Genomic DNA, 10,590 nt, shown 5'->3' on the forward strand with positions numbered 1-10,590 from the left:
TAGGAGTATAGACTTGGGAGGAGAGTACAATGATAGTATAATACATCAGGGGCTTCCCTGGTGGCACAGTGGTTAGGAATCTGCCTGCCAATGCAGGGGACACGGGTTCGAGTCCTGGTCCGGGAAGATCCCACATGCCGCGGAGCAACTAAGCCCGTGCGCCACAACTACTGAGCCAGTGCTCTAGAGCCCGCGAGCCACAACTTCTGAAGCCCGTGTGCCTAGAACCCGTGCTCTGCGATGAGACAATCCACCGCAATGAGAAGCCCGCGCACCTCAACGAAGAGTAGCCCCCGCTCGCCGCAGCTAGAGCAAGCCCACGCGCAGCAACGAAGACCCAACGCAGCCAAAAATAAATAAATTTATTAAAGAATACATCATAAAATGTGATTTAATATTTGTAACTTTATAAGACTTCTCGTATAAAAGAGTTCACAAGTCTGAAATCAATCTTTGGTTAACAAACTCAGTTTTGGGGTCTGAAAATATAGTCACCGTATCATGCTGGGTCATTTACAAAATTTTGCATGCATAGAGTTTTAACTGCAAAATGGCAGGAAGTGAGAGGAGCTGGTCCCATCCAACTGTTTGCATCAAACTAACCCCAAGGGACCTTAGGGAGTGGCCAGGGACTGGAGGCCAGCCCACAGAAGGCCAACAGGGGCACATGCCAGGCAGAAGGCGGAAGTGACCCAGGAAAGGCACTGGTCAGCGGCAAAGCCCTGTACCCTACCTTCAGTGGCAGCTGCTGCCTCCTAAGCTCAGAAACAAAGGCTTAATTCGGAGATCAGGCTCCCGCTGGGATGGGAGGAGAAGCTAGCGCAGCGGTTCCTCAAACTTCCTACCACCAAGAATTCTTTTTATCTTTCCCACCCCGCCTCCATTGACCCACCCTGTGTCGGGAAGGTTTCTCTTACAAAATTGCATTTAGTAACAATGAATTCTTCAAGAATCAAAGATATTTATAGCTTCCAGCCAAAGTTTTATTGAATAAAGCCCTGAGTTTGTTAATTAATTATTTTAACAAATACGTATTCATCAGTAATGGTAGACGTGGATGTTGAGCCCTCTAGGGTAAGAGTCAGAAGTCACCATGCAGTGAGGAGCTACCCTCCTCAGGACGTCTGTGCAGGAGGAGAGGGGAGCGGGGACGAGGCAGGGAAAGAAGAGGAGGCAGAGGTGGGTCAGGGGCAGCTTCCCAGAGGCACCCCTGAGCCGGGACTTGAAGGAGAAGAAGGACAAATAAGAGTTTCCAAGTAGGGCTTCCCTGGTGGCGCAGTGGTTAAGAATCCGCCTGCCAATGCCGGGGACATGGGTTCGAGCCCTGGTCCGGGAAGATCCCACATGCCGCAGAGAAACTAAGCCTGTGCGCCACGACTACTGAGCCCACGAGCCACAATTACTGAGCCCGTGCGCCTAGAGCCCGAGCTCCACAACAAGAGAAGCCACCGCAATGAGAAACCCGCGCACCACAACAAAGAGTACTAGAGAAAGCCCGTGCACAGCAACGAAGACCCAAAGCAGCCAAAAAGAAAAAAAGAAAAAAAAAAGTTTCCAGGCAGATAGAAGGGGGTTCGGTTGTGGACCCTCCAGAGAACGGGAACAGCCTGAGGCTTAAAGAAAATAACTGCAATTCACTGAGGCCTTGCTGCGTGTCGGGGTCCGGGCTGAGCACTCACACGCGTCACTTCATCCGCTCCTCCTAACGTTGCACACATTTCACAGGTGAGGATGTCTGAGGCCGCATGGCTGGGAAGTGAGGGAATTGGGCCCCAGGGCCAACAGCCACCGACTCTGCAAGTGTTTTTGGCCCACAGCAAGCAGCTTGTCGTCACTGGAAAGGGACAGTGGGAAGACAGGCCAGGACCTGAGGGTGCTGGTGCGGCTCGGCTGCGCCACGTTGGTCTGCAGAGCTGCTCCAGTGCCGGCGGGGAGTGGGCAGCGTGCAGTGCAGACGCGAGCACAGAGCCATGCACTGCACCGCTGCACAGTCACCCTGCAAACACAGAGAAAGCGGAGCCTCTTCTTGGGCCTTATTTCACATTAATGTCCAATTCATGTTAGATTTTCCAAAATATTGTCCCTGGATGCCCCCTCTAAGCTGGCATCTTGTGAACACCAGGGGCTCATGGCACACCCTGGCTTCCTCTTGGCATCCAAGTCTGTCTCGGCTGCTGAATGAGCCCAGCTCTGACTCTTTCTGGGTGGAAATCCACGTAGATTTGCTTCCTATCTGTAACTTTCCTTAATTCAACCTCCTGTCACATACACTTGTCACAGCTGTAAAGGAAGGAGAAGAGCTGTGATCTTGCCCTGACCATCTGCCACATTTGCAAGGAATACTGTCCCTATAGAAGCTGATTTTGGAATGGAGTCATGGAGGAAGCTGAGATAAATAAGTGTCTCCTTTTCTGGACAATTCCTTGACATGGAATCTACTCCAAAAGGCAAGGCACTTAGTTTCCGCCCAGAAACTGATGTCACTTGGGCAACAGTATTCCATCTGAAAGTGACAGTGACAATGAATTGGTATCATAGACGCAGCTGGACCTCGCCACGGCACATTCACAAGTGGATGTGACATGTCACACGCCACCCAATTCCAGGTCATAGAGGCAAGAGGACACCTTTGAAACTTAAAGATAGCTTTAGTTTAAGGAAAATAGGAAAGAATATGCTCAGGAATAATCGTTTGGATTCAATTCTCCTTCAGAGTGGCACAAACATAAAATATAAATAGGTTTACAGAGGCTTTACGTAGATTGTGGGTGATTGATTCATGGCCGGCTGTTAAGGGTAGCTCAAGACGACCGGGCTATTTTGAAGCCAAGCTCTGGGAGGCACCCTCTCGCTCCCACAAACTGTTCCCTGGGCGCTTTCAGAGAGAAGCTGCGCCTGTGCAGCCCCACCCTCTGACTCTCCTTTTAAGGCCATCAGGGATCTGAGCCCGGCAGGCAGGGAGCAGGCAGGGCAGCTGGATGCCTGCGAATAGCTTGACTCTGAAGTGTCTAAAAGGGAGCCTGACAGCCTGGGCCTCGCAGAAGAGGCACCGGTCACACAGACCCTCTGCCCCGGTGCCCAGAGGAGCCATCTGGAGCTGAGCTGAGCTGGAACAGACCCTTGGCTGGTAGGTTCCCTGAGTCCCTCTCCCAGAAACAGTCCCAACAGGAGCAATAAAGATAAAGGCAGAGGTGACAATGAGACTAATAGCAACGCCTTCTTACTATGATCCCTAGAATAAAATATGAACAAAGGTGTTGACCACAAGCAGGCATAGGAGATAGAGTGTTGGATACAGGGGCTAAACTAAGAAGATTCACAAGCGCAAGCCAAACTCCCTCAGTTAGTGGGCCAGGTAGTCTGGGAAGTGTGTTATTGGAGAGAGCAAGTGATATTTACATTATTAACACAGAGCAGGGTAACATGATAGAAACCCCGTTTAAAAACAAAAAACCAAAAACCTTGGAAGAAAATGCACTGCCCTGGAGGAGAAGCTGTGACCTTGTGAGGGAGCTTCCTATGTGGCCCCAGGGATGGGCTGAGTGGACGAGCCCCCATCCCTGGAGATGCTCATGCAGAGGCCAGGTGCCCCCACCCCAGGGCAGGGGGAAAGGAACATCTGACCTGCACAAGCGGGAAGCTTGAAGCCCTGCCCTGTCTGAGTTTGGAACCTATGATTGAAAGAACGTTGTGGCTTTTTTAGAAACTGAAGTATATCTTACAACGGCATAAACTAAAACAATCAATCGTACTTAGATATGTGTCACATCACAGTAGATTATTGTTTGACTAATAGAAACAGGTCAAATTTGCCGATCTAAGCAATGGTAAGATGTAAACTTAGATTGCTCTGTTGATGAAAAACTGAACTGAATCTGATCAAGCTTCTAAATCTAACTACCAATTTATAGGAAAAGACAAGTACAGAAGCTACAGGAATATAATCAGTAATATCCAGAAAGTGGGAAACTCTGCAGTACAAAGCACCTGGCTTCTTTGACCTTTGAGTTTCAAGAGATTGAAAGAGATTAATACAGAGAGAGAGAGATTGGCGAGAGAGAGGGAGACTGAAGAGAGAGATTGATTTATTTGGCTCCAGGTTTGAATGAACTGTAAATAGACATTTGTGAGACAATCGAGAAAATTTGAACATAGACTGGATATTTCATTGAGAAATTAGAGTTAATCTTTTAAAGTATGATTATGAAATTGTGATTATATTTTAAAATATGGTCATTATCTTTTAGAGGGTTGAAATATTTACAGATGATGTTATAGGATTTCATCTGATTTCTTCACACCAAATAGATTCTTTAGAATCAAATAGAAGATTTCTTTCTTCTATTTAATAGAAGATACAGAACAGGAGGCACTGAAGTATCAGGAGGGCTCAAAACTGGCTGTAAATTTTGAGCAAATGAAGATCTCATATTAAAGTTTTCTCCAGTGTAAAATCACATACGTATTTTTCTCATAGAATTACGAGGGATACGGGACAATACAAAGTTATTAAGGGGAGAAGAGAAAGTTAAAACGCCCCCCAAAACTACACCAAACTTCCTGATAAGTTTTTTGTTTTGTTTTGTTTTTTTGCGGTACGCGGGCCTCTCACTGTTGTGGCTTCTCCCGTTGCGGAGCACAGGCTCCGGACACGCAGGCTCAGCGGCCATGGCTCACGGGCCCAGCCGCTCCGCGGCATGTGGGATCTTCCCAGACCGGGGCACGAACCTGCGTCCCCTGCATCGGCAGGCGGACTCTCAACCACTGCGCCACCAGGGAAGCCCTCCTGATAAGTTTTGACCAGTAATTTGTTTCCCTCCAATCTGTGAAAACTGTAAGAAAGAATGTGTTTTTTTCTTGTTTTTGAAGTGTTGATATTTGACATTACTCCCAACTTCCAATGGAATAAAAAAGGCATTGGTGATTTTCCCTGGAGTTTTTCTTTAATTGTTTTGTGGGGGACATATTGGCTCTAAGCATTTATTAGCGTGTCTTTTTGAGGGAAACTCTACACCCTTCAATATAATTTTCTTTGTTAGAATTTTGTAATGTTTGCTAAAGGTTAAAACTCCTTTCACCTTCATGAAGCCTGAGGGAAGTCAGAATTCTCTGTGATTTTCTCCAGACGACCCACAGACTTTGTACACCTCTTTCTGAAAAGGCTAGGGTTTCGGTTTCATAATTCGACAGATAAGCAAGACTAGTGTTCTGGCCATGCCATTGCCTAACTGCCCAACAGTCCTGAAATACAGCAGGCATGCGCTCTGCAGTTAGCCCCATCCTTGCCCCACCTACCCACCCCCAAAATATTTGTGGCTTATGAAAATAGCACCATGAAAACAATAGTTTTTATTAGTTAATAATTAGGAAATGATCAGGTATATCTCTTGATGTCAACATGGCTGGTTAAAAGTGAGATACTCTGTCAAACAACCTAATTTTTTACCAACTCAAACCAAATTACCAGTTGGATTTTTCTCATTAAGTTAGCTGATTACTAGATTGCATCCACACTCAAAATAAAATATTGTGAGGAGGTTGGCAAAAATGGAAGAGGAGTTATTAAATGTAGAATTCTAAATTTACAAAACTTTACCTAAAACTTTTTTTTAATGACAAAATATCATTATGGAGGTCTATAAAATAAGGAAAACCACCCATATTGGGCCACTCCACTGTATTAATTTGGATGTCTTTTCTTCTGCATTATTATATTCATGTTTTCACATACCTTTGGTCATGGCGCACAGACAATTTTCATTCTGTGGATTTCATGTAATGTTCTGCCCTAATATTCTGCAGTGTTACCACAAGGGCTTCACGGGCACTACTTTTAAGGGCTGCAGAGTTCCTAGGTAGTCGGTATTTCATAAATTGCTCAATCATTCCCAATTACTTTTAAGGGCTGCAGAGTTCCTAGGTAGTCAGTATTTCATAAATTGCTCAATCATTCCCAATTGTTAGTTTTTTGTTTTTTTTTTTGCGGTACGCAGGCCTCTCACTGCTGTGGCCTCTCCCGTTGCGGAGCACAGGCTCCGGACACGCAGGCTCAGCGGCCATGGCTCACGGGCCCAGCCGCTCTGCGGCATGTGGGATCTTCCCGGACCGGGGCACGAACCCGTGTCCCCTGCCTCGGCAGGCAGACTCTCAACCGCTGCGCCACCAGGGAAGCCCCCCAATTGTTAGTTTTTAAGGAACTTAAAACAGAAACACCGTCTGGACGAGGTTTTTATTTATCTAGATGTGCTTCATGTCAGGACCCCCACTAGCAGCAGCCCACATGGGCCGAGTCCCAGTGCTTTTCTCAAAGGGAACCGTACACCGCACAAGAAGCAGCTGAGGCTTCAACACATGACCTTCGTGTTAGGATCCCAGCCTCCCTCTGAGGCACAACACAAGAGTCACTAAGTGCTTGGCTTCTTTCTCAGGAAGAATCACCAGCACAGTCTCCCTTCTGCTCTGCTCCCTCTAGAACCTATATTCCTCTGTGTTGACTGTCTCCCTTCCCCCAACATAAGATGAGCTTCTCCAGAGGACTGGTGTCTGTTCAGGCCTGGCACGGAGATGGTGCTCAGCTGGTATTTGGGGGAACAAATGAGCCTTGCAAACTCATCCCCAAGATCCTCAAACCCCTGGCTTTTCTTTGTTCTCAAGTCCCAGCTCACATGGTTCATACTCTTTTCAGAGCCTGCAGAAAGGAATATGACCAACCACCCTGGCTCTTTGACATTACCCAGGGTCTCCTGTCCCTGACCCTGTGTCTTTCTCCCTGTTCACACCTTCCCCTTCCCTCTGAGAAGTTTCACAAGGATCCTACAAATGGGGAATGTTCTATGACATTTAAGGCTTCCAGAGCCTCGGAGCCTGGGAGCGGGATGGTTGGCAGTTCTCCGGGAGGCCTTCCCCAAGCCTACAAGCTTCCAGAGATCCGTGCACTGCACCCCTCCCAGGAAGGAACTCTGATAACAGAGTTCGTACAGTCCGAGATGACCTCCTGAGACGCTAGCCAACATTTCAGGGTTTGTAGGTGGATGTTCTTAGCATCCTAAATGAAGAGGAAAAACAGCAACATCGTCACAAATGGACCAGCAGCGTCTTCACCCTCTAGGCCAGCCTCATGGCTCTGAACAATCAATTCAAAAAGTAAATGAGATTATCAAAACGGGAAGAAAACGGAATCCAGGTGCAGGTTTTGAAATAGTTAAAAATAAATGTTAGGAAAGAAAACCAAAACTAAACAGGTACTCTTAACAAGTCGATTACAAGTGTTAATATTTGAAAGACAGCCTTGAATTGAAATGTTTGGTCAGACCGTATATTACAGCATGTTTCAACCTTTGGCTTAGAAAATGTGGTCATTATAATGGCAAGCTTTCCTTTTTCCTTTTTAAACTTTTTCCAGTTAGGGCAGGTCAGCCTCGGGGTTACCAGATCTGTCTTCTGAGCAAAAGAGAAGAAAGGCAAAATCACCTGTGATATATAAGGAAAACACATGTACCCCTTGCCAGTGGCACAGGAAATCAGTAGAAGCCAACTCCTATTAAATCAAAAGGCATTAAGTTAAATGCAAGAAAAGCAAGTCTTTTCTTGCATTTTCTTGGGGGTGTAGTTACTACTTGAAGTAAGCAGCCCACTCACTGGGATTTAGAACTTCATTAAATGGACATTGGGCTCATGACTTTGTGGCTAATTTCTACCATGAGCGCCTACACAAAATCTTCACCCACGAATCTCAGCGGCATTTGTAGCCTTGGGTCCTTAGAGCATCATAACATCACATTTCATTTGAAAGGAACATACTGAAGTTCAAGAAGTAAAAGGATTTACTGGTAGTAGAAAACAAAGAAAACCCAGAGAGAGAGCGCAGTAGCATAAAACAAATACTGTCTTAATTTCAGTCCTACCACCAGTCAGCTACCTGAGCAAACCCCGTCAATTTCTCCATTTCCACAGAAATACTGTGTTCTGATGTTTTTCTCCCCTCCTTTCTCTTTCTCCCTCTCTCCCCTCCCACACACATACACAGGACCTCCAGTATAGATAACTACCTACCAACTTTTCGGTTGATCTCTACCGGTATCGATTACTACCAATTTTTCTGCGTTTATCTCCTGTCCTTTCCACTTTGATATGAAGATGAGGGGATTTAGCGCATAGCAACGCAACCCTCCTTCCAGGTCACCAAACAGGACTTACCACCAGGCTCAGGGCTCTCACAGGAGCCCAGCAGTCTGCACTGGCAGAACTTGGGCCAGCAACATGCTTCCTTACCAAACACCAGGTCCCCAGCTGCAGGATGGCCAGCCGAATGAGACAACACTGCCATCAAGTGGCCTCGGGGAGAGTGGCCCACAGACCTGACGTCCGTTAAGAGTGAGGGTCCGATGGCCTCCCTGGACCGCAGCCAACTCCTCCTCCAAACCCACAGCTTCTAGCTGGGCCCCTCCAGCAGCATCTCACTGCAGAAGAGGCACAGGTTGGGGGTCTGCCTAAGGACAGTGTGTGAGACCACACTCCAGGCCACCGGTACTTTCTAAGTCAGCCCTGTGGATATCAATTCATACCCCATGGTGGTTTTTTGTTGCTTTTTGTTTTCCCCGGCTGTTTTTTGAAAAGATTTTCCTATTACAGAAAAAACATGTTTCAAAGATGATTACACACTCCAAGGAGGCACTCAGACCAGGGAGAGCCACATGGGCAGCTAATCTCATGCTAGAGGAGAGAGGAGAACAGATGCCTTCAGGACAGAGACCCCGGGCACCTGCTCAGAGAGGGTGATGGTGGCCGTGGTGGTCAGGGCCTCCTCCTGTCTGGATGTGCCCAGAGTCACTACAGACACACCGTGAGCCCCTCCCCGTCCAAGAGAGTAAACCGGCCCCCCATAGTCCAAATTGCCCATGGACATAGTTGCCGCCTCCTCTGCGGGGTGGGAACCTGAATGTACTTCCCGCGTTTAGGCGTGGCCTGCTGCTGCCGACTCAGGAGGAGGGCTGGCCGGCGAGGTGAGGCAGCATCCGTCTTCCTTTCGTGCCCATCTGGTGGGCGTGGTGGTGCCTTCAGCTCCTGCCAGCGTCCCTCTAGCTTCTCCCGACTGCTGTGCCGGGTGAGAGTTTAGCTCAGCCCCTTGTAGCCATCTCTGCGGGTAGTGGGGCTGCTGAGAATGTCCTCACGCCCCAGTTCATAGTTTCCAGACTGGCCGTGTGTTCCCTTCACACCCACTGTCCCTTCCCAACAGCCTAGGCTGCACTGTAGACTAGGCTCTGGCACCAAGCACACACACATCTAACCGGCCCCTCTTAACGGCACAAGGTCAAACCTGTAATCAAGCCTTCATTATATGTCTCCTAAGGGTTGTTCCTCTGATTGGGCCTGCCTGAAGAGTTAAGGGAGTTTTCAAATTGGGTTGTTTCCTAATGCAAATTTTCATGGCCTAGTCCAGAAACCAGGACAATACGTCCGGGGTGGGCCCAGGAATTCATTTTTAACAAGCGCTCTACATAATTCTGATAGAGGGGACCTACTAGTCACACCTTGAAAGTCACAAACAGAGGGAATGGTAGACCCTGGAGTCAGAAAACGTTACTGAAGGGCTCTCCTAGGTAACAGGTACAGAAAAGCAGTGAGAAAACCCATCAGGGTAATCACTGAGATATTTTAGTAATAAAGACGATTTTCCTACTAAGTGGTTCATGTTCCTCTCAAGTAGGCTTGCAAAGTCACTGTCTCACAGCCTGATTTGTCTTTGCAATTAGAGCAGGCAACGTGGCTGCGTGTGAAACTCAGAGGCACAAGAGTAGCCCCTGCCCGTCACAGGCTCAGCTCTGAGCCAGCGCTACCCCAATTGGGCAGCCCTGTCGAGCAGACTGCAAAAAAGCATTTCTGCTCTGATAATTAAAGAAAAAACAAACATCTACACAGCATTCCAATTCAGTGTGTGTGTAAATCAAAGCCACGGCTATTACCTCCAAAGAGTAAGTACTCCTTTCCCCCAACAATTTCCAATATTATCAGATTCTTTCAATTCTGTGCTACAGGCGGGAATGTAACTCATCTGTAAAGCAAAGTCACAACGTAATGGCAGCTTTCTAATCAGGGCCTTAAAGGCTGGCACCTCCGATCTATCAAAGTGCTAAAAGGCTGCCTTTTTAAGGTGAGCACTTGTGATTGAATGACCTATAAAAGCCACTCAAGCAACTGCAGTCAGAGGGAGCTCCAGAAGGGTCCATATCTAGCACATTCTGGACAAGGCCTTCAAATGAGACCACGTTCACGGTCTAGAGGAATATTATGCTAAAATAATTTGCACCTGAGGGTGGGGGAAAAATGGTCCTAGAAACCTCAGGAGGTGAGGACCTTATAGAAACATTTTAGGCACAATATACATAACTTTAAGCGGTGAAAAACTGAACCCCAAATCAACAGAAAATCCTTTGAAATGAAAAGTAAAATACACCTGTAGCTTATATAATGGTTAATTTAATGTCGACTTGACTGGATGACAGGGTACCGAGATATTTGGCTAAATATTATTTCTGGGCATCTGTGAGGGTTTCTGGGTGAGGAGGTCGTTGCCCTCCCCAGTTTGGGTGG

Source organism: Delphinapterus leucas, chromosome 12, assembly GCF_059928025.1.
Source record: "Delphinapterus leucas isolate spDelLeu-1000000601 "Yukka" chromosome 12, BTC_Dleu_Yukka2, whole genome shotgun sequence".
Taxonomy (NCBI): domain Eukaryota; kingdom Metazoa; phylum Chordata; class Mammalia; order Artiodactyla; family Monodontidae; genus Delphinapterus; species Delphinapterus leucas.